This window comes from Meles meles, chromosome 16, assembly GCF_922984935.1.
Source record: "Meles meles chromosome 16, mMelMel3.1 paternal haplotype, whole genome shotgun sequence".
Lineage (NCBI taxonomy): Eukaryota > Metazoa > Chordata > Mammalia > Carnivora > Mustelidae > Meles > Meles meles.
The window spans coordinates 7332788-7359909 of NC_060081.1; the positions used below are offsets into that span (position 1 = coordinate 7332788).

Genomic DNA, 27122 nt, shown 5'->3' on the forward strand with positions numbered 1-27122 from the left:
CCTGCACGGCCCTAGACAGAACCCCAATATCCAGGCCACACTGTGCACTAATGCTCTGTGTGACACAGCCTGAGCCCCGACCTCCAGTCAACCCCCAGTGAGCGGGCACCATCTCCTCCATGTGGGGCGGGCTATGGCCCCAGGATGTCATCTCTACCCAACCTGGGTATTCAGGCATCTGGACCCAGATGATAACTCAAATCCTGACCTATGGGGGAACCTCAAGCCCAAAAGAGCAATTCTCCTTCCCCACAGCCAGAAAAGCTTGCTGTGGGGAAGGAGGTCAAACCCTCAGACTGGGAGCCAGCTGCATAGCCTATGACACCAGACCCAACCAGGACGTCCACCTTGGGCACAAACAGGAATTGTGATCATCATCCTGAGCCTACTTTCAAACAAGCCCCTTCAATGGCTGGACAAGTTGCACGCATAATGGACCTGCATGCCCCTAGGCCTAAAACATCATGCCCGGTCGGGATCTCCAGGCGTCCAGACCCAGAAGCCAACACTGGAATCCCGCTATGGCGGGACCCCTGAAATGGAAAATAGCACTCTTCTCTTCATTCAGAAAGACTCCAAAAATTGGGACTCATGAAAAAACCGCACAGAGGGAGAACCTCCCATGGACCCATGAGGCCAACCCTCCATTCCGTGACCAACCCAAACACACAACCCAGACAGAAAAGCCTGCACTCCCGCCTCCCTGTTGCCATAATTTCCATCCCAAGGCACTGCCCTTATGGTCCGCAATTCGGGCCTGCCATCACCTCGCCCTCAACATAACCCGAGCTTGTGTTTGCAGACTTTTGTCCCAAAGCCCTGGCTGACAGACCCTCCATGATGGGGCCTCGGGAGCCGTGACACAGGACTCTGCCTGCCCTCCCAAAGGAAACTCTGCCCATCACATTTGCACAAACCCTCCAGATTGGGAGACACCTGCAAGGACCCTGAGCCCATCCAATTTCGCTGGCCACTCTGGACAGAAATGCACAGTCTGACACATGCCAGACACCTACCTCCAGGCAGATACCCAGGTCAATGTCCCTGAGTCAGAAGATTTAAACTGACATGTCCCTAGGACCTCAACGGAACCCTAACTGAGACTTGCAGGCATCTGTCCCCAGAGACAGGTTTTGGAATACCTATATATGGTCCAACACTTGGTCCCTGAGCCCAAAACAGAACACTTCCTGTCCACAGAAGGCCACCTGGCTCCTGGGAGCTGCGTCCTGCCCTCACAGGAGGAGAGTCCTGCAAGGCGCCTGAGCCCTCACCACATTCTAAGGTCTCCCTGGACACAAGCCAGCATTGTGACCCATCAGAATGAGGCACCTGTTGGCTCAGCGCCCTGGGCACTTGCACCAGAGCCAGGAGATTGAAACTGCCTTGTTCCTGGGCTGAAAGGATAAGCTGAGCTGGGATTTCCAGACATCTATGTGGTGAGCTCTGCTACCATGTCTTTCCATATGGGGGACCCTGGAGCCATCAAAACGGACTCCCACTGTCCCACAGTATGAAAGCTTGCTGTTCAGAGCAGCTAACAAGCCCCAGACTGTGACAACCTCCATGGCCTCATGAGGCCACCCGTCCATTCATCAGGCAGAATGGAGACAAACTCCAGCATGAGTGACCATCTGAAACTTGCCTTGATTCAGGTGCTGGAGATCTTGAGTCAGACGCTGCACATTGGTACTGCCATGTGATCGGCACTGAACTGAACCAGCCCTTGTGCATTCAGATGCCCATCCTCACCCATCTGGCCCGCAAGCCCTCCAGATTGGGAATTCTGGAGCCACAACACAGACTTCTGCCTCCCCTCCTGAAAGAAGAAGAGCCCTATGGGTCTGCCCAGAATCCCCAGGTGAGGATCAATGTGCACAGCCCTAGACGGAACCCCAATATCCAGGCCGCACTGTGCACTAATGCTCTGTGTGACACAGCCTGAGCACCGACCTCCAGTCAGTCCCCCAGGTAACGGGTGCCATCTCCTGTAGGTGGGACCAGCCATGGCCTGAGGCTGTCATCTCTACACAACCTGGGTGTTCAGGCATCTGTGCCCAGACCATAGCTTAAATCACGGCCTAAGGTGGAACCTGAAGCACAATAGAGCACTCCTCCTTCCCCATGGCCAGAAAAGCTTGCTGTGGGGTTGGGGATCAAACCTTCAGAGTGGGAGCCATGTGAATGGCCTATGATGTCACGCCCTCCCAGGAATTCCACACTGGGCACAAACAGGCATTGTGACCCTCAGCCAGAGCCTACTTTCAAACAATCCCCCTCAATAGCTGGACCACATGCATGCATAAAGGGCCTGCATGCCCCTAGGCCCAAATCCTCACGCTCGGTCAGGTTCTCCAGGCTTCCAGTGCCAGAAGCTGACTCTGGAATCCCTGCTATGGCGGTTCCCCTGGGACGGAAAACAGCTCTCTTTCCTTCATTCAGAAAGACAACAAAGTCTTGGGAGCTGTGACAAATCCCCGCAGAGTCAGAATCTCCCATTGACCCATGAGGCCACCCCTCCATTTGGGGCAAACAGGGACTGACAACCCAGACAGAAAAGCCTGTGCTCTGGCCTCCCAGTTGCCCGTATTTCAGATCCTGACGCAGTGCCCTCTCGGTCTGCAGATCGGACCTGCCATCACCTCACCTGTCACCATAATCCGAGTTTGTGTTTGCAGAAATTTGTCCCCAAAGCCCTGGACGACAGGCCTTCCAGGATGGGGCCTCTTGTGATACAGCGCAGGACTCTGCCTGCCCACCTGAAGGAAACTCTGCCCATCACATTAGCAGAAACCCTCCAGATTGGGATCTCAATGGACCTCAACAGACCCTAGCTGAGGTTTGCAGGCATCTGATCCCAGAGGAAGCTTCTGGAATACCTACATATGATCCAACACTTGATCCCTGAGCACAAACAGAACACCTCCTGTCCCCAGAATGGTACCTGGCTCTTAGGAGTTGTGACCATCCCTCAGAGAAGGAGAATCCTGCATGGCGCCTGAGCTTCCACCACATTCAAAACTCTCCCTGTTCACAAGCCAGGATTTTAACTACTCAGCATGAGGCTCCCTGTCAACTCAGCCCCTTGGCCAATTACCCTAGAGTCACCAGATCCAAAATGACTTGTTCCTGGGCTAAAATGATAAGTGGAGCTGGGATTTCCAGAATCTATTTGGTGAGCTCTGCTACCATTTCTTTCCATATGGGGTACTCTGCAGCCACCAAAAGGAGCCCCCTGTACCACAGAGGGAAAGCTTGCTGTTTGGAGCAGCTCACAAGCCCCAGCCTGGGAAAACCTCCATGGCCTCATGAGGTCACCCCTCTATTAATCAGGCATCACGGAAACAAACTCCAGTGTGAGTAACCATCCAACACTTGCCCTGACTCAAGTGCTGGAGATCTCAAGTCATACTGTACAATGGAACTGCCATGTAATCGGCACTGTACTGAACCGGCAGTTGTGTGTTCAGACTTCCGTCCTCACCCTCCTGGCCAAAAGCCCTCCAGATTGGGAATTCTGGAGCCACAACGCAGCCTTCTTCCTGCCCTCCAGAAAGAAGAAGGGCCCTATGAGCTGCCGAGAATCCCCATGTGAGGATCAACCTGCACAGCCATAGATGAAACCCTAATATCCAGACTGCAATGTGCACTCATGCTCTGCGTGACAGGCTGAGCCCGATCTCTAGTCCACCCCCTAGTTAGTGGGCGCCATCTCCTGCAGTGGAACCAGTCAGGGCCTGAGGCTGTAATCTCTACCCAACCTGGGTGTTCAGGCATCTGTGCATAGACCAAAATTCAAATCCTGATTATGGGGTAACCTCAAGCAGAAAAGAGTACTCCTCCTTCCCCACAGCGAGAAAAGCTTGCTGTGGGGATGAGGGTCCAAACCTCAGTGTTGGAGACAGCTGCATGGGCCATGAGACCACGCCCACCCAGGAGTGCCTCCCTAGACAAAAAGGAGCATTGTGTCCATCAGCCTGAGCCTGCTTTCAAAAAAGGCCCCTCGCTAGCTGGACCAGGAGCCCGCATATCGGGCCTGCCAGGCCCCTAAGCCAAATGCTCAAACTCGACCTGTAAGATTTGTAAAAGTCTCCCCGCCTTTGTCTCCTCTGGTTTTGAGACTGGCTCGTAAAGGAGGTATTCATCTACTGCTGCCATAAGCACCTGTACAGTGGGTTGTCTCAAGGTTACAGTCATGTCTACTTCCGAGAAATGAATACCAGCTCATAACTTGTGGAGGAGAAGTCTTCCCATCAAGTTATATGGGGCATTATGGAGGACCAAAAATCGATGTTTCACTACTCCTGAGGCCAAATTTAAAGTCCTTTCTGTTGTTCATTTATGTCTTGCTGTGCCATTTGCTCCTTGTACCCATACTTCCTCTCAAGAGAGTTATCCCATAGGTTTAAGTAATGCGGAAAACTGGGCTCCCGTGTCCACCAAAAAATTCAATTGACTTCCCCTCCACTTCAATTTTTACTCTGGTGGCTAGCATTGTCATCTTCCTTTTGGAACACTCCCTGGCCCAGTGTCTTTTTTCCTTACAGTAAGCACACTGATCTGAATCTAAGTCTTCCCACTGGCCTTCTCTGTGCTTAGGCTTTTCCTTCCATTTACTATCCTCTACCTATCTCATGTAATGCCAATACCTTAACCAACTTTTTGTCTGTTTTTCATCCTCCTGTGCATACCTGTTCTTAAACACTTTTTCTGCTATTCTGAAGAGCTTAATCAGATTCTTCCCTTCAAATCCTTCAATTTCCTGAAGCTTCCTCCTTATATCCAGGGCTGAATGACTGGCAAAACAATATTCACTGCCCACTGATTTTCACGTACCTCACGGTCGATCAGGGTATATATTTTATAGGCTTCAATGAGGCTTTCTAGGAAAGCTTCTGTAGACTCAGTCTTACCTTGAGTCACCGTACTAATTCTGGTTTAGTGCGAGTGCAACTTTTACTTCTGGAAATTCAGTTCCAGGATTTCAATATATCAAAGAACGGTGTTTGTGCTGAAAGTATCCTATATGAATTTCCTTTAAGGTGGAATTCAACTTACAAGAGAATTAAAACAATTACAAATGGCAAAACGCAGAATATAAATGGTTAAATATCAAATGATGACCCTTATCAAAACATTAAAACTTTAGAAAATGTCATAGACCCTCTGGAGTAGTTACAGCATTTACCCAAATGTAACCCAAGGTTTATCATGGATTTAGCAGTACTTCCTGAGTAACTTAGCATATCAGGGAAAAGCCTTATGAGTCAAAGAGATCTCATTTACAATTCTTGATGGGCAAAGAAAACCATTTACGTTTTCTTAGAAACATCTTAATCTCTAGTGAAGACTAAATATTAACCAATTGTGAACTGTTGCCATAGCAGTTAAACACAAAACATGTTTACCAAAAGATTTCAAAAGCACAAACCTTGTTCCAGCAACCAGCGCCCTAGCACTTCATCCCATTTGTCATCCAAGAAAACTTCAAAACTTAAGGTTACCAAAGACTCTGAAAGCTACTTTAACAATTACCCATTCAAACCCTGAGAGAGACAATTAACCATCAGTTCAGTCATCTCTGTGCTAACAGATTTCATGTTCCACCTGGGCCCATCCCACTTCAGACGCCATGCTTTCAAGCCAGCAAGGGGGAGGGTCTAGGCAGTCCATGTTGGGACCGAGAAGGCAAGGAATTCCCCAAAACTAGGAGAGTTTCAGTAGCTGCTTGGGAATATTCCTTAAAGTCTCTATCCCGATTTAGACTAACCCCACTTGGCTCCAGTTATAGCCCTTAACACAGGAAATGAGTGAGGAAGAAGCCCCACATCTCTTATGAGGAACAGAGAGACAAAAGTTAGAGTCCCCTTACTCTCTGCCTGTCCCATTCCCCCAAACACAACAAGCAACACAGCAGACAACAAAAAGACAAGACAAAGGCAACTACAATCCCAGCGTTCCTGCCACCAGTGGGGATTTTCTAGGTGGACTTAAAACCCCTGAAGCCTAGGGGGACTCGAGCCCCCGATGACCACCTTGTGGGACATGAACCCCTGAAGACCGCCTAGGTGGACGCAAACCCGCTGACTGCCTAGAAGGACTCAAACCCCCTGATGACTGCCTAGGGGGACTCGAATCCCCGGGTGACCGTCTAGGGGGACTTGAATGTCCTGACCATCTTCGGGGACTTGCACCCCCCTGACTGTCAAAAAGGACTCAAACCCCATGTCGATCTACCAACAGAGGAATGGGGCATCCCGCATCCACTCCAGCCCTGGTGAGCATAGCTGCATCTAGCTTCTTCCCGGTGGGCCATACCCTGGAGCTCCAAGCAGACAGATGAACAAGATCTCAACACATCCAGAGGCTTTTCCCATCAATTCCGTTGCTGGCTCAGTTCCCGTTGTTTGATCCTGGGCAAGCACCCAATGTTAGGGTCCGTGATCAAAGGAATGAGACTGACACAAAGCGAAAATCAAGAAAAGATTTATTTCATGCAAAACATTGAAAATAAAACCGACCTGTCAGGTCCATTTAAGAAGAGGCGACGAAAACGCGGACGCCGCTCCCCATGATAAAGAGGTGAGGATGATGAGGACAACAACCATGATGACACAGAGTCTACTCCCCATGACGCCACACTGACACAGCCGCTCCCCAGACGAGGCTGCATTGGACTAGGTCACATGCTGGACAACGGCTGCAACTGATGATGAAGGTGGGTGGGGGGGACTGGGGGCTGAGGGTGGTGGGGTCCGTTCACGCTGACTCCTGCAGCTCAATTCATTCTGGGAACCTTCTATTTTTTTCTGCAGAGGTGCCAGGTGCTGCGACTACCAAAGCTCAACTCTTCTCTTTGCCTAGTTCTTAAAAGGCCTGATTTTCCTGACTTCTCTGTAAAGGGACGGAGCCACACCCTCCCATCCTGCCAGACACGTGGTGCAAATACTTCCACTGGAAAGGGCATTCACCTCTTTCCGAAAGTAAAGAAACTACACCCACCCACACCCATCCCCTTGTCACCAATATGTAAAACCAACCCACAGAAATCCAGCTGGTCTTCTTCAGCCCAATGTGCTTTATAGAGTCACTCTCTTCAACACACCTTAGGCTCAAGGACATGCTGCTGTCTCCCTTTCTCTGGCACAATTCCATCCAGGGATGAGCCTCGTACTGTATCTGCAAGATACAGTGCTCCTGGGAGCCGGGGACAGCAGACAACACTCACCGGATGATAGCACCCTACCTTTGGAATGACTTCCATACCTAAGCATGGTCTCTGGAAATCTTTGACATTTGCGTGACTCTGCGGAGATCATTGCTTGGGAAACTCCAGCATCTAGAGCCAATCTTGTCTATGTTCCTCTGACCGTTACTTGCCCTTACTGTTCACCTGATATTTTGCCTGCTTGTTTATGGAGAGATTATATCCCTTCTGGCAAGAGCTGAATGTGAATCCTCTGCTCACCCCACCATGGAGAAGAATATGCACAGGCCCACACCCCTCTTCTCCTTCTCCACCATGTTGATGAAAACTGTGGGCCACCCTCCCTCCCTCCGTCCTGTCATAACCCAATCCTGAGATAAGGTTTAGATGTTAAGGAAACCAGAATACTGTTTTGAGCTATAGACCCTTTTGAAACGTAGCTGCAGCAGCAGCAGCAAATACAAAACCCTCCCCAACTGCAGGTGCAAGGAGGGAGAGATAAGTCTCCCCCTTTCTCCCCTGAAGCATCCTCTGCCCATTCCCCTGGGAGATGTCTCCCCTATCGCAGAAGGGGGAGGGAGTGACAGCCATTTTTCTTTCTTTCTTTCTTCTTTTTGAGTGAGTGAGAGAGAGAGAGAGAGAGAGAGAAAGAGAGAGAGAGAAGAGAGAGAGGGAAAACAAACACACACAGGCATGTATATATGTATATGTGTTTATACACACATATATGTATATGTGTACACACACATATATTCCGGGCATGCAGAAGCAGGGGGAGGGGCAGGCCCAGGGAGAGGGAGAAGCAGGCTCCATGCTGAGCAAGGGGCCTGATGTGGGACTCTATCCCCAGAATGTGGGATCAGGACCTGAGCCAAAAGCAGCCGCTTACCCTTAAGGGACTAAGCCACCCAGATACCCTGTGAGTGACGTTCTTATCGTCAAGGACAGGAAGTTGAGAATGAACATGAGAATTCTGGACAAATTGATCTTGTTTGTTTGTTTGTTTGTTTCTTTCTTTCTTTGTTTCAAATCCATGTCTTCTTGTAGACTCCCCACACAGTGTAGTTACTCTTCCACAATCGCCTCTTCTTGTTCAACCCAATATACCAGCAACTAGGATTTGCTCCTTCTCAGGGTCTGGCTTTCCTCGGGAGGGCTTTTTCATGGGACACTTTTAGGAAACAAATTTGTAGGCTCCTTTTCCTGTTACTCTGTCTCATGTCAATGTCATCCTTAGGGTCTGACACCAACCCTGAGGTCTTCCTTTCCAGCATCTTTGAATTCTCCCTCCTTCATGACCTCGTCCTTCCGTGCACAGCCCTCCGCTCGGCTCCCGTGTGCCCCCCGCCCCAAAGGCCAGAAATATGGGTGATTGCCTCTCCAAGCTAAACATAATCTTACTGTATGACACAGCAATCCTGCTCCTTGGTACGTATCGATGACCCAAACGAGTTGAAGACAGATGTCTGCACAGAAATCTACATGCAGACGTTCACGGCCCCTTCACTAGTAATGGCTTGAACTGGAAGCAATCAAGAAGTCCCTCAGGAGGAGAATGGATACAGAGACTGGGGAACATCCAGGCCACGAAAGAAATGGCTCTCAGGGCTTTGGAAAGAGATGAGTGAACTATGGAGAGCTATGGGGAGCCAGGCAGGGAAACTTCTGCATGTCTTGCTGACTGAGAGAAGCCAGTCAGAAGAGGTGAACCCGCCTCACGGTTCCAACTAAATGTGACATGCTGAAGGAGGCCAAGCTATGGAGAGGTTCATGAGATCAGTAGGCTGGAGAGCAGAGTATGAACTGTAGCAGACAGCGTCATGGACGGACAGGTGTGTGCAGAGGGTTTCTCCCCCTCTTTGACCAGGTTTTGCTTCAAAGGAGTGCAGCCCAAATTGTAACCAAAGGAGGCAGGATGCTTCCCAAAAAATCTCAAGGAAAAGTACTGCAAGCAACAGGAATAGCTACTGGTCAGGCTCTGGAGGAAAGGGTGGAGAGATTCAGCCACTTGGCCTGAAAGTTGGCGGTAACTGTCTTCTCCCAGAATATGGAGGCATCGGAGTAGTTCTACATGACATGGAGTATTTTCTTACTTAGAGACGGTGACATTCTGAGAAAATATAGACTGAAAAAAATCATGATTGAAATGGCATTCTGTGAAACTACTCAGTCCACTGAAGTGGTGAAATCTTGCCTCGTGTGAGTAATTTCCATGTCTGTCTTTCATAATAAATGAATGATATTCAAAATAATGATAAGGAAGGTAAGAAGGAAGGCTGGCAGGCAGGCAGGTAGGCAGGCAGGCAGGCAAAAGGGACAACAAAGATCCATTGGCTGCCAGGGATTTTGGTGAGGGTGGAGGGTGTGTGTGGGTGGGTGGATGGGGAGAGGGCGTGGGTGGGTGGGTAGGGTGACTAGGCAGAGCACAGAGGATTTTTAAGGCGGTGGAACTATTCAGAGAGCTACTGTGGTGGTAAGATACTTTTGTCGAAACCCACAGAAGGAAGGGTGCCTGGGTGGCTCAGTGAGTCAAGTCTCTGCCTTCGGCTCTGGTCATGATCTCCGGGTCCTGGGATCGAGCCCTGAATTGGGCTCTCTGCTTGGCGGGGAGCCTGCTTTCCCCTCTCTCTCTGCCTACTTATGATCTGTCTGTCTGTCTCTCTCTCTCTCTGTCCAATAAATAAATAAAATCGTTATAAAAAGGAAAACAAAACCCCAGAGAATGGACAACGTTGGGCTCTGAGTGGGTGATGATGATGTCTCAGTGTGGATTCATCCATTGTAAGTGATACACCAGCTTTGCCACGGATGATCGGATGGTTGATAGTTTTGTGGTGTCGTTGGAAGCCCTCAGGGAGCAGGCCTGTGCCTCTGAGTGTTGGGGGCGTGGCAGGGGCCAGTGATCAGTGAGCGATGGCAGAGCAGGTGTCCTGTGGGTACTGCCCGTATTCGCCAGTGAATTTGACTGTGAACCCAAAACCACTCGAAATAAGTAAATAATGGGGGAGAAGTCAAGATGGCGGAGAAGTAGCAGGCTGAGACTACATCAGGTAGCAGGAGATCAGCTCGATAGATTATCTAAACATTACAAACACCTACAAATCCAATGGGAGATCGAAGAGAAGAAGAACAGCAATTCTAGAAACAGAAAACCAACCACTTTCTGAAAGATAGGACTGGTGGAGAAGTGAATCTAAAAGGACGGGAAGATAGACCACTGGGAGAGAGGCCAGCTCCCGGCAAGCTGCAGAGCAATGGAGCACAAAATCAGGACTTTTAAAAGTCTGTTCCACTGAGGGACATTGCTGCAGAGGCTAAACCAGGGGGAAGCCCATGCGGGGTCAGCGTGGCCCAAGGTCCTGCAGGGTCACAGATGGATCGGAGATGTCAGAGTGTCGCAGAGCTCGCAGGTATTAGAACGAAGAAGCTGGCTGCAGACACAGAGCCGAGGACTGAACTCTCAGCTCGGGGTTACCTTGAACTGGTTGCTGGCTGGGTGAGCTCGGAGCACGGCTAGAGGCTGGGGATACGGGAGTGGTTGGGTGCTGTCCTCTGGGGCGCACTGAGGAGTGGGGCCCCAGGCTCTCGGCTCCTCCGGGCCGGAGACTGGGAGGCCGCCATTTTCATTCCCGTCCTCCAGAACTCTACAGAAAGCGTTCAGGGAACAGAAGCTCCCAAAAGCGAACCCGAGCCAATTACTTATTCTGGCCACCGGTAAGGGCGGTGCAATCCCGCCTCGGGCAAAGACACTTGAGAGTCACTACAACAGGCCCCTCCCCCAGAAGATCAACAAAATATCCAGCCAGGACGAAGTTTATCTTTCAAGGAAAGTAGGTTCAATTCCTAAGACAGCAGCGCAATTCCAGAGGAGGAGAAAGCAAAGCACGGACCTCATGGCTTTCTCCCCATGATTCTTTAGTTTTGCATCTACTTCAATTTTTTTTCTTTTTTAATTTTTTTCTTTTTTCTTTTTTCTTCTCCTGCTAAATTTTTTAGCACTTTTACCCATTTCTTTTTTAACGTTTTTTGACTAGTTTATCTAAATATATATATTTTTCTTTCTTTTTTATATTTTTTCTTTCTTTTTTTTTACTTTTTAATTTTTTTTCTTTTTTTTCTGAACCTCTTTTTATCCCCCTTCTCCCCGCCACAACTTGGGGTCTCTTCTCATTTGGTTACAGCGCATTTTTCTGGGGTCTTTGCCACCCTATTAGTATTTTATTTGTCCCTTCATATCCTCTTATCTGGACAAAATGACAAGGCGGAAAAAAATCACCACAAACAAAAGAACAAGAGACAGTACCGAAGGTTAGGGACCTAATCAACACAGACATTGGTAATATGTCAGATCAAGAGTTCAGAATGACGATTCTGAACGTTCTAGACGGGCTCGAAAAACGCATGGGAGATACTAGAGAAACCCTCTCTGGAGATATTAAAGCCCTATCTGGAGAAATTAAAGAACTAAAATCTAACCAAGTTGAAATCAAAAAAGCTATTAATAAGGTGCAATCAAAAATTGAGGCTCTCACTGCTAGGATCAATGAGGCAGAAGAAAGAATTAGTGATATAGAAGACCAAATGACAGAGAATAAAGAAGCCGAACAAAAGAGGGACAAACAGCTACTGGATCATGAGGGGAGAATTCGAGAGATAAGTGACACCATAAGACGAAACAACATTAGAATAATTGGGATTCCAGAAGAAGAAGAAACAGAGAGGGGAGCAGAAGGTCTATTGGAGAGAATTATTGGAGAGAATTTCCCTAATATGGCAAAGGGAACAAGCATCAAAATCCAGGAGATGCAGAGAACGTCCCTCAAAGTCATCAAGAATAGGTCCACACCCAGTCACCTAATAGTAAAATTTACAAGTCTTAGTGACAAAGAAAAAATCCTGAAGGCAGCCCGAGAAAAGAAGTCTGTAACATACAATGGTAAAAATATTAGATTGGCAGCAGACTTATCCACAGAGACCTGGCAGGCCACGAAGAGCTGGCATGATATTTTCAGAGCACTAAAGGAGAAAATCATGCAGCCAAGAATACTCTATCCAGATAGGCTATCATTGAAAATAGAAGGAGAGATCAAAAGCTTCCAGGACAAACAAAAACTGAAAGAATTTGCAAACACCAAACCAGCTCTCCAGGAAATATTGAAAGGGGTCCTCTAAGCAAAGAGAGAGCCTCAAAGTAGTAGATCAGAAAGGTACAGAGACAATATACAGTAACACTCACCTTACAGACTAATAATGGCACTAAATTCATATCTCTCAATAGTTACCCTAAATGTTAATGGGCTAAATGGCCCAATCAAAAGACACAGGGTATCAGAATGGATAAAAAAACAAAACGCATCAGTATGTTGCTTACAAGAAACTCATTTTAGACGCGAAGACACCTCCAGATTTAAAGTGAGGGGGTGGAAAACAATTTACCATGCTAATGGGCATCAGAAGAAAGCTGGGGTGGCAATCCTTATATGAGATCAATTAGATTTTAAGCCAAAGAATATAATAAGAGATGAGGAAGGACACTATATCCTACTCAAAGGGTCTTTCCAAAAAGAAGATCTAACAATTTTAAATATCTATGCCCCTAACGTGGGAGCAGCCAACTATATCAACCAATTAATAACAAAATCAAAGAAACACATCAGTAATAATACAATAGTAGTAGGGGACTTGAACACTCCCCTCACTGAAATGGACAGATCATCCAAGCAAAAGATCAACAAGGAAATAAAGGCCTTAAATGACACACTGGACCAGATGGACATCACAGATATATTCAGAACATTTCATCCCAAAGCAACAGAATACACATTCTTCTCTAGTGCACATGGAACCTTCTCCAGAATAGATCACATCCTGGGTCACAAATCAGGTCTCAACCGGTATCAAAAGATTGGGATCATTCCCTGAATATTTTCAGACCACAATGCTCTGAAGCTAGAACTCAATCACAAGAGGAAAGCTGGGAAGAACCCAAATACATGGAGACTAAACAGCATCCTTCTAAAGAATGAATGGGTCAAGCAGGAAATTAAAGAAGAATTGAAAAAATTCGTGGAAACAAATGATAATGAAAACACAACAGTTCAAAATCTGTGGGACACAGCAAAGGCAGTCCTGAGAGGAAAATATATAGCGGTACAAGCCTTTCTCAAGAAACAAGAAAGGTCTCAAGTACACAACCTATTCCTACACGTAATGGAGCTGGAGAAAGAACAAGAAAGAAACCCTAAACCCAGCAGGAGAAGAGAAATCATAAAGATCAGAGCAGAAAGCAATGAAATAGAAACCAAAAAAAAAAAAAAAAAAAAAAAAAAAAAAAATAGAAAAAATCAATGAAACTAGGAGCTGGTTCTTTGAAAGAATCAATAAGATTGATAAACCCCTGGCCAGACTCATCAAAAAGAAAAGAGAAAGGACCCAAATCAATAAAATCATGAAGGAAAGAGGAGAGATCACAACTAACACCAAAGAAATACAGACAATTATAAGAACATACTATGAGCAACACTACGCCAACAAATTTGACAATCTGGAAGAAATGGATGCATTCCTAGAGACATATAAACTACCACAACTGAACCAGGAAGAAATAGAAAACCTGAACAGGCCCATAACCAGTAAGGAGATTGAAACAGTCATCAAAGAATAAATGAAACAAGATGGGATTGGGAGGGAGACAAACCATAAATGACTCTTAATCTCACAAAACAAACTGGGGGTTCCTGGGGGGAGGTGGGATTGGGAGAGGGGGAGCGGGCTATGGACATTGGGGAGGGGAGGCGAACCATAAGAGACTATGGACTCTGAAAAACAACCTGAGGGTTTTGAAGGGTCAGGGGTGGGAGGCTGGGGCAACCTGAGGGTTTTGAAGGGTCAAGGGTGGGAGGTTGGGGGAACAGGTGGTGGGTAATGGGGCGGGCACGTTTTGCATGGAGCACTGAGTGTTGTGCAAAAAGAATGAATACTGTTACGCTGAAAAAAATAAATAAAATGGAAAAAAGATGCAAAAAAAAAAAACAAAAACAAAAAACAAACAAACAAAAAAAACAAAAACAAAAAATCTCCAAACAAACAAAAGCCCAGGGCCTGACGGCTTCCCAGGGGAATTCTACCAAACATTTAAAGAAGAACTAATTCCTATTCTCCTGAAAGTGTTCCAAAAAATAGAAATGGAAGGAAAACTTCCAAACTCATTTGATGAGGCCAGCATCACCTTTATCCCAAAACCAGACAAGGATCCCACCAAAAAAGAGAACTACAGACCAATATCCTTGATGAACACAGACGCAAAAATTCTCGCCAAAATACGAGCCAATAGGATTCAACAGTACATTAAAAGGATTATTCACTACGACCAAGTGGGATTTATTCCAGGGCTGCAGGGTTGGTTCAACATCCGCAAATCAATCAATGTGATACAACACATTAATAAAAGAAAGAACAAGAACCATATGATACTCTCAATAGATGCTGAAAAAGCATTTGACAAAGTACAGCATCCCTTCCTGATCAAAACTCTTCAAAGTGTAGCGATAGAGGGCATATACCTCAATATTATCAAAGCCATCTATGAAAAACCCACCGCAAATATCATTCTCAATGGAGAAAAACTGAAAGCTTTTCCGCTAAGGTCAGGAACACGGCAGTATGTCCATTATCACCACTGCTATTCAACATAGTACTAGAAGTCCTAGCCTCAGCAATCAGACAACAAAAAGAAATTAAAGGCATCCAAATTGGTAAAGGAGAAGTCAAACTATCACTCTTCGCAGATGATATGATACTATATGTGGAAAACCCAAAAGACTCCACTCCAAAACTGCTAGAACTTGTACAAGAATTCAGTAAAGTGTCAGGATATAAAATCAATGCACAGAAATCAGTTGCATTTCTCTACACCAACAACAAGACAGAAGAGAGAGAAATTAAGGAGTCAATCCCATTTACAATTGCACCCAAAACTATAAGATACCTAGGAATAAACCTAACCAAAGAGGCTAAGAATCTATACACAGAAAATTATAAAGTACTCATGAAAGAAATTGAGGAAGACAAAAAGAAATGGAAAAATGTTCCATGCTCCTGGATTGGAAGAATAAATATTGTGAAAATGTCTATGCTACCTAAAGCAATCTACACATTTAATGCAATCCCTATCAAAATACCATGCATTTTTTTGAAAGAAATGCAGCAAATAATCCCCAAATTTATATGGAACCAGAAAAGACCTCGAATAGCCAAAGGAATATTGAAAAAGAAAGCCAAAGTGGGTGGCATCACAGTTCCGGACTTCAAGCTCTATTACAAAGCTGTCATCATTAAGACAACATGGTACTGGCACAAAAACAGACACATAGATCAGTGGAACAGAATAGAGAGCCCAGAAATCGACCCTCAACTCTATGGTCAATTAATCTTCGACACAGCAGGAAAGAATGTCCAATGGAAAAAAGACAGCCTCTTCAATAAATGGTGCTGGGAAAATTGGACAGCCACATGCAGAAAAATGAAATTGGACCACTTCCTTACACCACACACGAAAACAGACTCCAAATGGATGAAGGACCTCAATGTGAGAAAGGAATCCATCAAGATCCTTGAGGAGAATGCAGGCAGCAACCTCTTCGACCTCAGCCGTAGCAACATCTTCCTAGGAACAATGGCAAAGGCAAGGGAAACAAAGGCAAAAATGAACTATTGGGATTTCATCAATATCAAGAGCTTTTGCATAGCAAAGGAAACAGTTAACAAAACCAAAAGACAACTGACAGAATGGGAGAAGATATTTGCAAACGACATATCAGATAAAGGGCTAGTATCCAAAATCTATGAGGAATTTAGCAAACTCAACACCCAAAGAACAAACAATCCAATCAAGAAATGGGCAGAGGACATGAACAGACATTTCTGCAAAGAAGACATCCAGATGGCCAACAGACACATGAAAAAGTGCTCCACGTCACTTGGCATCAGGGAAATACAAATCAAAACCACAATGAGATATCACCTCACACCAGTCAGAATGCCTAAAATGAACAAGTCAGGAAATGACAGATGCTGGCGAGGATGAGGAGAAAGGGGAACCCTCCTCCACTGTTGGTGGGAATGCAAGCTGGTGCAACCACTCTGGAAAACAGCATGGAGGTTCCTCAAAATGTTGAAAATAGAACTACCCTATGACCCAGCAATTGCACTACTGGGTATTTACCCGAAAGATACAAACATAGTGATCCTAAGGGGCACGTGTACCCGAATGTTTATAGCAGCAATGTCTACAATAGCCAAACTATGGAAAGAACCTAGATGTCCATCAACAGATGAATGGATAAAGAAGATGTGGTATATATACACAATGGAATACTATGCTGCCATCAAAAGAAATGAAATCTTGCCATTTGTGACGACGTGGATGGAACTAGAGCATATCATGCTTAGTGAAATAAGTCAATCGGAGAAAGACAACTATCATATGATCTCCCTGATATAAGGACATGGAGAAGCAACATGGAGGGGTAGGTGGATATGAGAAGAATAAATGAAACAAGATGGGATTGGGAGGGAGACAAACCATAAATGACTGTTAATCTCACAAAACAAACTGGGGGTTGCTGGGGGGAGGTGGGATTGGGAGAGGGGGAGGGGGCTATGGACATTGGGGAGGGGAGGCGAACCATAAGAGACTATGGACTCTGAAAAACAACCTGCGGGTTTTGAAGGGTCAGGGGTGGGAGGTTTGGGGAACAGGTGGTGGGTAATAGGGAGGGCACGTATTGCATGGAGCACTGGGTGTTGTGCAAAAACAATGAATACTGTTACACTGAAAAAATAAATAAAATGGAAAAAAGGAATATACATTCCTTAGACTATGCATATATGTTGTATTTTCACTCATGCCAGCAAAAAAAAATTTATACCTGATAATAATTACAATTCCTGGTTAACTCACCATGACAATTTCAAGGTTATCACTAATACCTTGAGTTTACTTTAAGATCATTAGTGTTAACCTAGTACCCATATGAATGTGCTTCTAACTGAAATTATTTAAAAAGTCAACTATATATACTCTGATAGTGTTTATATTTGCACGCACATGCATGTTCATTCTCTCTCTCTCTCTCTGTCTCTCTCTCTCTCACACACACACACACACACTCTCCAGCATGAATCTGGTAACGTAAATGATCAACTTTGTTTGTTTTATTTTTCGTGTGCTTTTTTTTTAAAAATGAACTATCTTTTAAGAAACTAATATTTTCCCACTTACTCTGTTTCCTTGGAGTTTAAGAAAATAGGTGAAAGGCACATAGGACATTTCATTTTGCTATTGCTTATTTGGAAATGGCACACATCCATCAAGAGTTCTTAGAAAGGTAAAGACAATGCTTTCTGGAATCTGGAGAAGAGGACGTGGGTCACAGCCCTTAATCTTAATAACTGTGTGATTTTAGAATACTATTTCAATGTCTAATTATTAAGATAAGAATGCATAAAGTCTTCTTACATTGTACTTTGAAGATTATGTGACAGAACATAAGTGAAACCTTTTTTTTTTACTCTAAATTCCAATATAAATAAAATTTGCCACTTTGATCTTAAAACAAAACCATGTAAATCTCAATAACATACCCATTACAGTTTCTATATGCAACTAATTTAGGTCAGAGCCCAGAACAGACAGTCAGGATAAGAGAAAGATCTACAGGGACCCAATGAGGGCTTTGAATCTGTTCTCACCGAGCCTTTTGGGAAAATGAAACATATAAAGGGTATGTGATAATTCTTTCCATTGCAGAAAATTGCACAGAAAGGAGTGCTTCCACAAGCTGGTTGAAATACAAAACCAGAGAGTACTTTTTAAGCATAAAACCCACTTAAAATTTTCTGGATTTTCCTGTATAGATGGCAACAAATATGATCAGTTCTGTCCTTTTTAATAGATAAGCTCAATGAAATGGACAAAATCAAAGAAATACATAGGTTGTCAATGTGTTCATAGATTCAACTAGAAAACTAAGGTAAGAGAAAAAAAAGGAAAATGGTTTCCTTTATGACATAATATTTACCTTGATTGTATTTAATATACACCATGAACAGTTTCATTTCAGTGATGTCAGAAGCCCATTATTTTGACTAAAACAACAACAACAACAACAACAACAACAAATCCTTCACAAACTAATCCGAAGTTTCAGATTGTTTACGATGTGTTTGCATTATTTTCAGTTCCCTAATAAAATGATTTCCTTCAAACAAGAGATAAGAAGCAAACCATGCCTTCCTTTCCTTAGTGATGAATTAACTTGAAAGTGATAAAGGGCTTTCCTAGAAGTAATAAAACTTAGAGTAATCAATTATAAAAAAATAAATCCCCGAAGAAGTATTTGTGAATTGTGAATTTCTTTATGTAGATTGTAATGTTGTGTAAAGGAAAGAAATGTTTCATCCATCATTGTTGGTCAATAATGCAGAAATAGCAACGTTCATCTCCTTGGATGCCACTAACACATTTTCTGTACAAATATATTTTCCTCTCCTTCTGTCAATAATCAGGAAAATTACGTTCTGATTTTCCAGTAAAAGGGGAGAGTCTGATTGCCAAAGAATTGGAGGAGTTGTCCCTTTAAGGAAGTACAGAAAAGGGCGCCTGGGTGACTCAGTGGGTTAAGCCGCTGCCTTCAGCTCAGGTCATGATCTCAGGGTCCTGGGATCGAGTCCCGCATCGGGCTCTCCACTCAGCGGGGAGCCTGCTTCTCCCTCTCTCTCTGCCTGCCTCTCTTGTGATTTCTCTCTGTCAAATAAATAAATAAAATCTTAAAAAAAAAGGAAGTACAGAAAAAAAAGATGTAACAGAGTTGATGGCTAAGAAAAAAAATAATAGAGAGGAATGATCAGTGGAAGGTTAAAATTTTAAATGAAATAAAGGAAGATAGAGATACATTTTGGAAACTAAACATGTGGCTTTATTTGGTGTATAGACTTATTGACTTGAAGTCAATAAGTGTGTGGATAAAGAAGAATCAATCGATGAGTGAAGACAGGATTAAGAGATGCTGATTTTGCAATGTGTGTGAATGGTTACCAAGAATGTTTCCAAACTCTGCTTCTCACAGGTCAACAGGGACTTCTTCAGAGATCTGTGTTTTCAGCTCTTGACTTTATTTTCTGTGGAGGACAGCACCTCCTCATAGAGGACAGCCTGTTAGATCATAGGCATGCATTTACCGTATCCCTTGCTGGAAGTGTTTTAATAAGGCATAGGGTATCAGAGAAAGAGAACACCAAGTCCTTTCAGAATAAAAAGTAATTTATCAACAAGACAATGTTGGAAATGGGACGGATCTCAGAATGAATGTCCCTTGTCACAACATCATTCAAAAAAGATTCACCATCATACGCACTCACCAGAAGCCCTAAAGGCCATCACATTATTCTCTGAGTAATAAACCTATTTACTACTTTGTTCTGGGCTGAGAGCTTTGGCAAGTGAAAGTCTGAGTCTACACATGTGGCAATACAAGTGTTAAGACCTGGAAAAGGAAAAGTTGTAGAACAGTCCACTAACTCAGCTTTAAATCAAGTAGCAGAATCAAACATAAAATGCACACATTATGACCAAATCTCCTAGTCTGACTGCACTGGTCATGTCATATTGGAGCCTAAAAGAAATTATCCTTTTGCCTGACAATTATAAATAAGGTAGTTATAAAAATATATCAAGGCATGGGAAGAAAAGGGAAATAATGACACATATATTTACAAATCTTTATTCAAGACTTAAGGGCTGTCTGTGGATATCATTTAAATGTGTAGATATCTTAAAGTTTTATGGACATATAAAATATATAAATGTATAAATTGAAGTACATCAATATTTAAGGTATTGTCTACATGATAAATATCCACATATAAACTATAACAAACTATTAATTTAAAAGGTAAACTTGGTTATATGGATGGTTTTCTAAACATTCCTTCATAGTCCTTATGCACGAGAGTGAATTTTATACTGAATTATAGCATGTTTAGTTGTTCCTGAAGGGCTATATAAGTAACATAATTATTGTGAACAAGTTGAAAATAACTCAAGAAATAATTTACTTAGTAAATCATATGGTAAATTTCTGCATTTGGTCAAGAAAATCAAAATAATAGTGGACCTTGGTATTGTTTCTTCATTGTTAAATACCTGAGTGATCTGGGGCTAACCATTTAACTTTTCTAAGCTGTGATTTCTTCGTCCCTGAAATAAAAAGGAGGTAAAAATTACTGGGGATAAGAATAAAGTAGATTTTTCTGAAGTACCTCCTAAATCTAAAATTCAAAGTTTTGACAAAAATACAATGAACTTGGAAATTTTTTGCAATAGGTTAACATATGGCCCCAATGATCCCTGCTTGCCAGTATTCATGACCTTGCGTGTTCTCCCTTTAAACAAGAGCTGAATCTTTTCACTTACTACATCTGATATTAGATTACAGAAAGACTGACTTCATTCTTGTTCTGACTCTTCACCTCTCTCCCTCTTTTTTCTTCCTCCCCTCTTTCTTGAAGGAATCTAGCCACTTGCTATGAGATACCCCATGGAAAATCACAGAAGTAAAGGAAACTCCCAATCAGCAGCCAGCAAGAAATTGAAGTCTTCAGTCCAGCAACCCAGGAGGACTGAACTGAGCTCTGCTGACAACACCTGAGTGTACTTGGAAATACATCCTCTCCCAGGGAAGAATTGATGAAACTGTAGCACTGCTAGCACTTTGATCACAACCTTGCTTTCCAGCAAGGTTTGAACAGAGGACCCAGTCAAGCTTCAAACAGACTGCTGATGGGAAGAGCTGTGAGGTAATAAATGTTTCCTGTTCTATCTTGAGAGAATTGTTACACAGCAGTAGATAACTAATGTGGTTTCCAAAGAAAGATCACTACTATTTTGAAAGGGCCAAGAATCAAATTCATGGAAGGAGAATGAGGAACTGCCAGCCTGAGCAGAAGGTGTGTTCAATTCAACAGGTACTTCGAATACCACCATATGTTCAAGCAAATGGTAAAGGAACACAAAAGAGTATCCCCACTGGGAGCCAACTTATAGGCTTTATGCAAAGTAATTTAAATGTTACAGGATAATTTACCAAATCTATATCCTCTTTTTCCCTTTTCACTGAGATAAACATACTTCCCGGTCTCTCCTGTAGTGATCTACTGCTATGTGACTGGACTAGAATTTATTAGTGTAAGGTCAATGAAACACCTACAGGGTTGGCCCACTAACATTTCCACATCCTTCCTGCTTTCTGCTTGATGCAGATGAAAATAATGAACTTAGAAGGACTAATTATGTACTATACAGTGGCTAACTGAACATAAAAAAATAAAGAAAAGAAAAAAAAGAATAAGAGAACTTTGTTCTTTTGGCAGAGAAAACCAAATACTAATACTAATACTACTAATAATAAAGTCAGTGTTGAAGATTATGAAAGACAAAATGTCAAGAGGTGGGGATTTTTTATGTCACTCAAAAGAGAGCCATCTGCCTATCCGCAGTCTATTTTTTACTTCAAACAAGACATACAGTTCTTTGACTATAGCCATTTAGCCAGTGAAATTATGAAGATTATTTATTAATGAAACTAACATTATCCTAATAAAGCAGAGAACAACACAAGGCTTTATTTGTTCATTTATTTATTTATTTAAGAAGTGAACATTGTTAATAGAATGTTGTATTAAATAACAAATTTCCATTGAAATGTGATCATATTCTTAATTTTTTTTAACTTTTTAATTAGTTTATTTTTTTTCAGCGTAACAGTATTCATTGTTTTTGCACAACACCCAGTGCGTCATGCAACACGTGCCCTCCCTATTACCTACCAACTGGTTCCCCCAAACTCCCACCCCGCCCCTTCAAAACCCTCAGGTTGTTTTTCAGAGTCCATAGTCTCTTATGTTTCGCCTCCCCTTCCATTTTTTTTTAATAAACATATAATGTATTTTTATCCCCAGGGGTAAATTTAATATTCTAAATATTTGGTCTGTTTCTTCTAAATATCAATTAATTTTTTATTACAATGTGAACACTTTATGACTCTTTCACTGTTGGCGGGAATGCAAGTTGGTGCAACCACTTTGGAAAACCGTGTGGGGATTCCTTAATAAATTAACAATAGAGCTACCCAATGACCCTGCAATTGCACTACTTGGTATTTACCCAAAAGATACAGATGTAGTGAAAAGAAGGGCCATCTATACCCCAATGTTCATAGCAGCAATGGCCACAGTTGCCAAACTGTGGTAAGAGTCAAGATGCCCTTCAACAGACAAATGGATAAATGAGATACAGTCCATATATACAATGGAGTATGATGCCTCCATCAGAAAGGATGAATACCCAACCTTTGTATCAACATGGACAGGACTGAAGGAGATTAAGGTTGAGTGAAATAAGCAAGCAGAAAGAGTCAATTATCATATGGTTTCACTTACTTGTGGAACATAAGGAATAACATGGAGAAATTTGGGAGGAGAGGAGAAGGGTGTTGGGGGAAATCGGACAGAGGGGATGAACCCTGAGAAAGTGTGAACTCTCAGAGACAAACTGAGGGTTTTGGAGGGGAGAGGGGTGGGGGTTTGGGTGAGCCTGGTGGTGGGTATTAAGGAGGGCATGTATTTCATGGAGCACTGGGTGTGATGCATAAATAATGAATCTTGGAACATTGAAAAAATAAAGTTAAACAAAAAGTAAACCTTTCAATAAAAAGACTTAGAAAAGTCATAAAATGTCCACACAATGCTTTATTTAATGATAATTCCAATATAAATATATTTAATACGGATCTGAAGGTGAACTATAATTGAAAAAAAAATGCTGGGATGTGACCTTTAACCATTTATCTTCAATGTTTAGTAATAATATGAACCTAGACAAGCCACATTACTCTTCTGGGCTAGCCAATCTCTGAGACACTTTTCCTTTCGAAACACCTAGAGGGCTAATGCCTCAGTTTGATAGTTAGTTTTTGCTTTTGTTTCTTAAAGTCTACATGAGGTTAGACTTTCTTCCTGAATCTCCTCTAGATTTTAAAATTGAGGAATATTTTCTATCTCCATTGTACAGTGTATTCTCTATATTTCCACTAATTTTGTGGGAAATATTAATTTCTTTTTTCTTTTTACCATAAACATTTATTTATTTATTTGTTTGTTTGTTTGTTTGTTTGTTTTTTAAAAAAAGATTTTATTTATTTATTTGACAGACAGAGATCACAAGTAGACAGAGAGGCATGCAGAGAGAGAGAGAGGGAAGCAGGCCCCCCGCTGAGCAGAGAGGCCAATGCAGGACTCAATCCCAGGACCCTGAGATCATGACCTGAGCCGAAGGCAGCAGCTTAACCCACTGAGCCACCCAGGCGCCCTTACAATAAACTTTTATTTTTAATTATGTTCAGTTAGTTAGCTTTAGTTTTTGATGTAGTGTTCAATGATTCATTGGTTGTGTATAACACTCAGTGCTCATCAAGCAGCTGTCCTCTTTAATAGCCATCACTTGTGTACCCCATCCCCATAACCCCCTCCCCTCTTAAACCCTCAATTTGTTTCTCAGAGTCTAGAGTCTTTCATGATTTGTCTCCATTTCTGATTTCTTCCCTTCAGTTTTCCCTCCATTCCTCTATTGTCCTCCATGCTATTGCTTATGAGTGAAACCGTATAATTGTCTTTCTCTCCTTGTCTTACTTCAGTTAACATAATACCCTCCAGTTCCATCCATATTGATGCAAATGGTATGTATTCATCCTTTCTGATGGCTGAGTGATATTCCATTGTGTATATATACCACATATTTATCTGTCTACCTTTTGAAGACTGCTTTGGCTCTTTCCACATTTTGACTATTGAGGACATTGCTGTTACAAACATTGGGATGCATGTGCCCCCCTTTTTATGACATCTGTATATTTGGGGTTTATACCTAGTAGTGCAATTGTTCAGTGGAAAGATAGTTCTATGTTTAACATCTTCAGGAACCCCCATATTGTTTTCCAGAGTTGCTGTTCCAGCTTGAATTCCCACCAACAGTGTAGGAGGGTTCCCCTTTCTCCACATCTTTACCAGGATTTGTTGTTTCCTACCTTGTTAATTTTTCCCATTCTGACTGGTGTAAGGTGGAATCTCATTGTGGTTTTGATTTGAATTTTCCTGCTGGCTAATGACAATGAACATTTTTTGCACTTATCTGTTAGCCATTTGTATGTCTTCTATGGAGACATATCTGTTCCTGTCTTCTGCCCATTTCTTGACTGCATTATTTGTGTTTTGGGTTTTGAGTTTGAGAAGTTCTTCATAGATCTTGCATACCAGCCCTTTATCTGAAATGTCATTTGCAACTACCTTCTCCGATTTCATGGTTGACCCTTAGTTTTGTTGACTATCCTTTGTTGTGCAGAATTTTTTATCTTGATGAGGTCCCAAAAGTTCATTTTTGCTTTTATTTCCCTTGCCTGTAGAGATATGTCTTGCAAGCAGTTGCTGTGGCCAATGTCAAAGAGGTTACTGTCCATGTACTTCTCAAGGATTTTGATGGATTCCTGTCTTGCTTTGAGGTCTTTCATCCATTTTGAGTTTATCTTTGTGTATGGTATAAGAGAATGATCACGTTTCATTCTTCTGCATATGGCCGCCCAGTTTTCCCAGAACCATTTATTGAAAAGACTGTATTCCCCCCCAATTGCATATTCTTTCCTTATTTGCCATAGATCAGCATATCGTTCCATTATAAAACCTTTCTTACTTTTTCATATGTACCTTTCCATCGTCATGTTTTTCTATAAGGCTAAACGTCATTAGCATCAGAGATTATATTTTATTCATCTTTGTCTTGGTAAGACTTAGCACCATGTATAGGACATAGTGGAATGGAAAAATGTATGGTTGAATGAGTATGGAACATATAACATATACTTAAGCAAGGTTCACGTAGGGCAGTGAAAGAGCCTTAAGGGGAGAGGGGAAGAGGGTCTCCTAGCAATGACATAAAAAGGAGGGGAGGAGTTGTATTATCTCTGAGATAACATTAAGAGATGCAACCTAGACATTAATTGTCCCAATTTGTGCTGTGAGTAAAGAGGATAGGTAGGGACATGACATATCCTACTCTGCCATGACATTGGCTAAAATGTTGTCATTTGCAGAAATACCACAGCCTGCTGCTGCTGATAATGGTAATAAATGAATGAAATGAAAGAGCTTGGAGAACAGAATCTAACATATTTTTGTGATTTTTCTACATCTGGCTTGTTCCCGGGGTTGATTACTCCTAACAAGACAGAAACATAGATAAAAGAAATGTGTCTTCAAATACGGACTTTATCCTCTTGGGCCTTGGTATAAAACATATCAACGTCCTTGTCTCTGCAATTCTTCTGATCTACACTGTGGCTGTAAACACAAATTCCAACATTATATTCCTGATTGGGTGAATTCTCACCTCCACACACCCATGTACTTTCTCCTCAGCCAACTGGCCCTTATGGACCTGACATTAATCTCTAGCACTGTACCAAAGATGGCAACTGACTTCTTCTCAGGGAAGATAAGTATATCACAGGTGGCCTGTGGAACTCAGATCTTTTTCTTCCTGACTCTAGGAATTGCTGAGTGAATCCTCATCACCCTCATGGCTTTTGACCGTTATGTGGTCATTTGCAACCCTTTGAGATACACCCTGATCATGAGTCAGAAAGTATGTTTGCAGATGGCTTTCATTTCCTGGGCTGGAGGTGCTCTTATATCACTCATGCACACAATGTATGCTATGCATTTCTCCATCTGTGTTTCTAGAGAGATTTCCCATTTCCTCTGTGAGGTCATGGCCATCCTAAAGTTGGCCTGTGAGGACATCCCTGCTTATGAGAAGGCTGTAGTGATGACAAGCATTGTGGTGCTCCTCATTCCTTTGTCGTTTATCCTGTCCTCTTATGCTCTCATCTTCCTTGCTGTCCTCTGCATGAACTCTGTGGAGGGCAGGAATAAAGCTCTGGCCACCTGTTCCTCTCACTTGACTCTGGTGAGCCTATACTTCGGTCCAGCCATGCTGATCTACATGAGGCCTACTTCTTATCACAGTCCAAAGCTGGACCAGGTTCTCTTTATGCTTGGTGCCATCCTCACCCCCATAATGAAACCGCTCATATATAGTCTGAGGAACAAGGAGGTGGTGGAAGCTCTGAAAAACATGTTGAGATGCTGCCTAACCTCAAATTACACCACAAATGTAGGATGAATGGCAATTACTACCTACCTCTCTTTCAGTCAAAATCAGCCCTACTTAGATATTCAGGTCTCAGTTTTGGTATTTACATGCTTAAAATTGCAATGGGACTACTGTCTTTATGGATTCAGTCAATATACACAAAAACCTGGTGAAACATGCTTATCTTCTTCATGTTTCCTTGAAAGTGTTAGACGTCACTCTCATATTGTGAACCTTCAAGAGTTAGGCACACCAAGTTTGGTGATGATGGATCATGATAGTGGTGATGATAGTGGTAATAAATATGTTGATGGTGTAGTTGGAGTGCTGGTACTTAAGGTGGTGGAAGTAGTGATCATAATGATGATGAACTTTCACCAAAAATAAGAACAAGAAGAAGAAGAAGAACTGAATTAATTATATTTTTTTCAACTACAAAGGGAAAATATATCAATTTCAGTCCTCGAAAGAGGCCAATTACCACAGAAAGTCCATGGATGTTCTAACTTCTAATGATCTGCAAATGAAGATAAGAATTAAATTGAGTTCTTGGTTTTTAATCTTTTAAAAGAAGAGGCTAGATTATAGGCCTAAACAAAAAGCCAATTAAATTATTCTATTTTACTTATTTTATTCTACTTAAAATTTCAAATA

The 27122-nt window shown here is 42.8% G+C and overlaps 1 pseudogene; it reads left to right on the forward strand.

The window, feature by feature from the left end:
* The first annotated feature begins 1604 nt into the window (after positions 1–1604).
* On the forward strand, positions 1605–26498 carry LOC123927111 (annotated as a pseudogene).
* Positions 26499–27122: the final 624 nt, after the last annotated feature.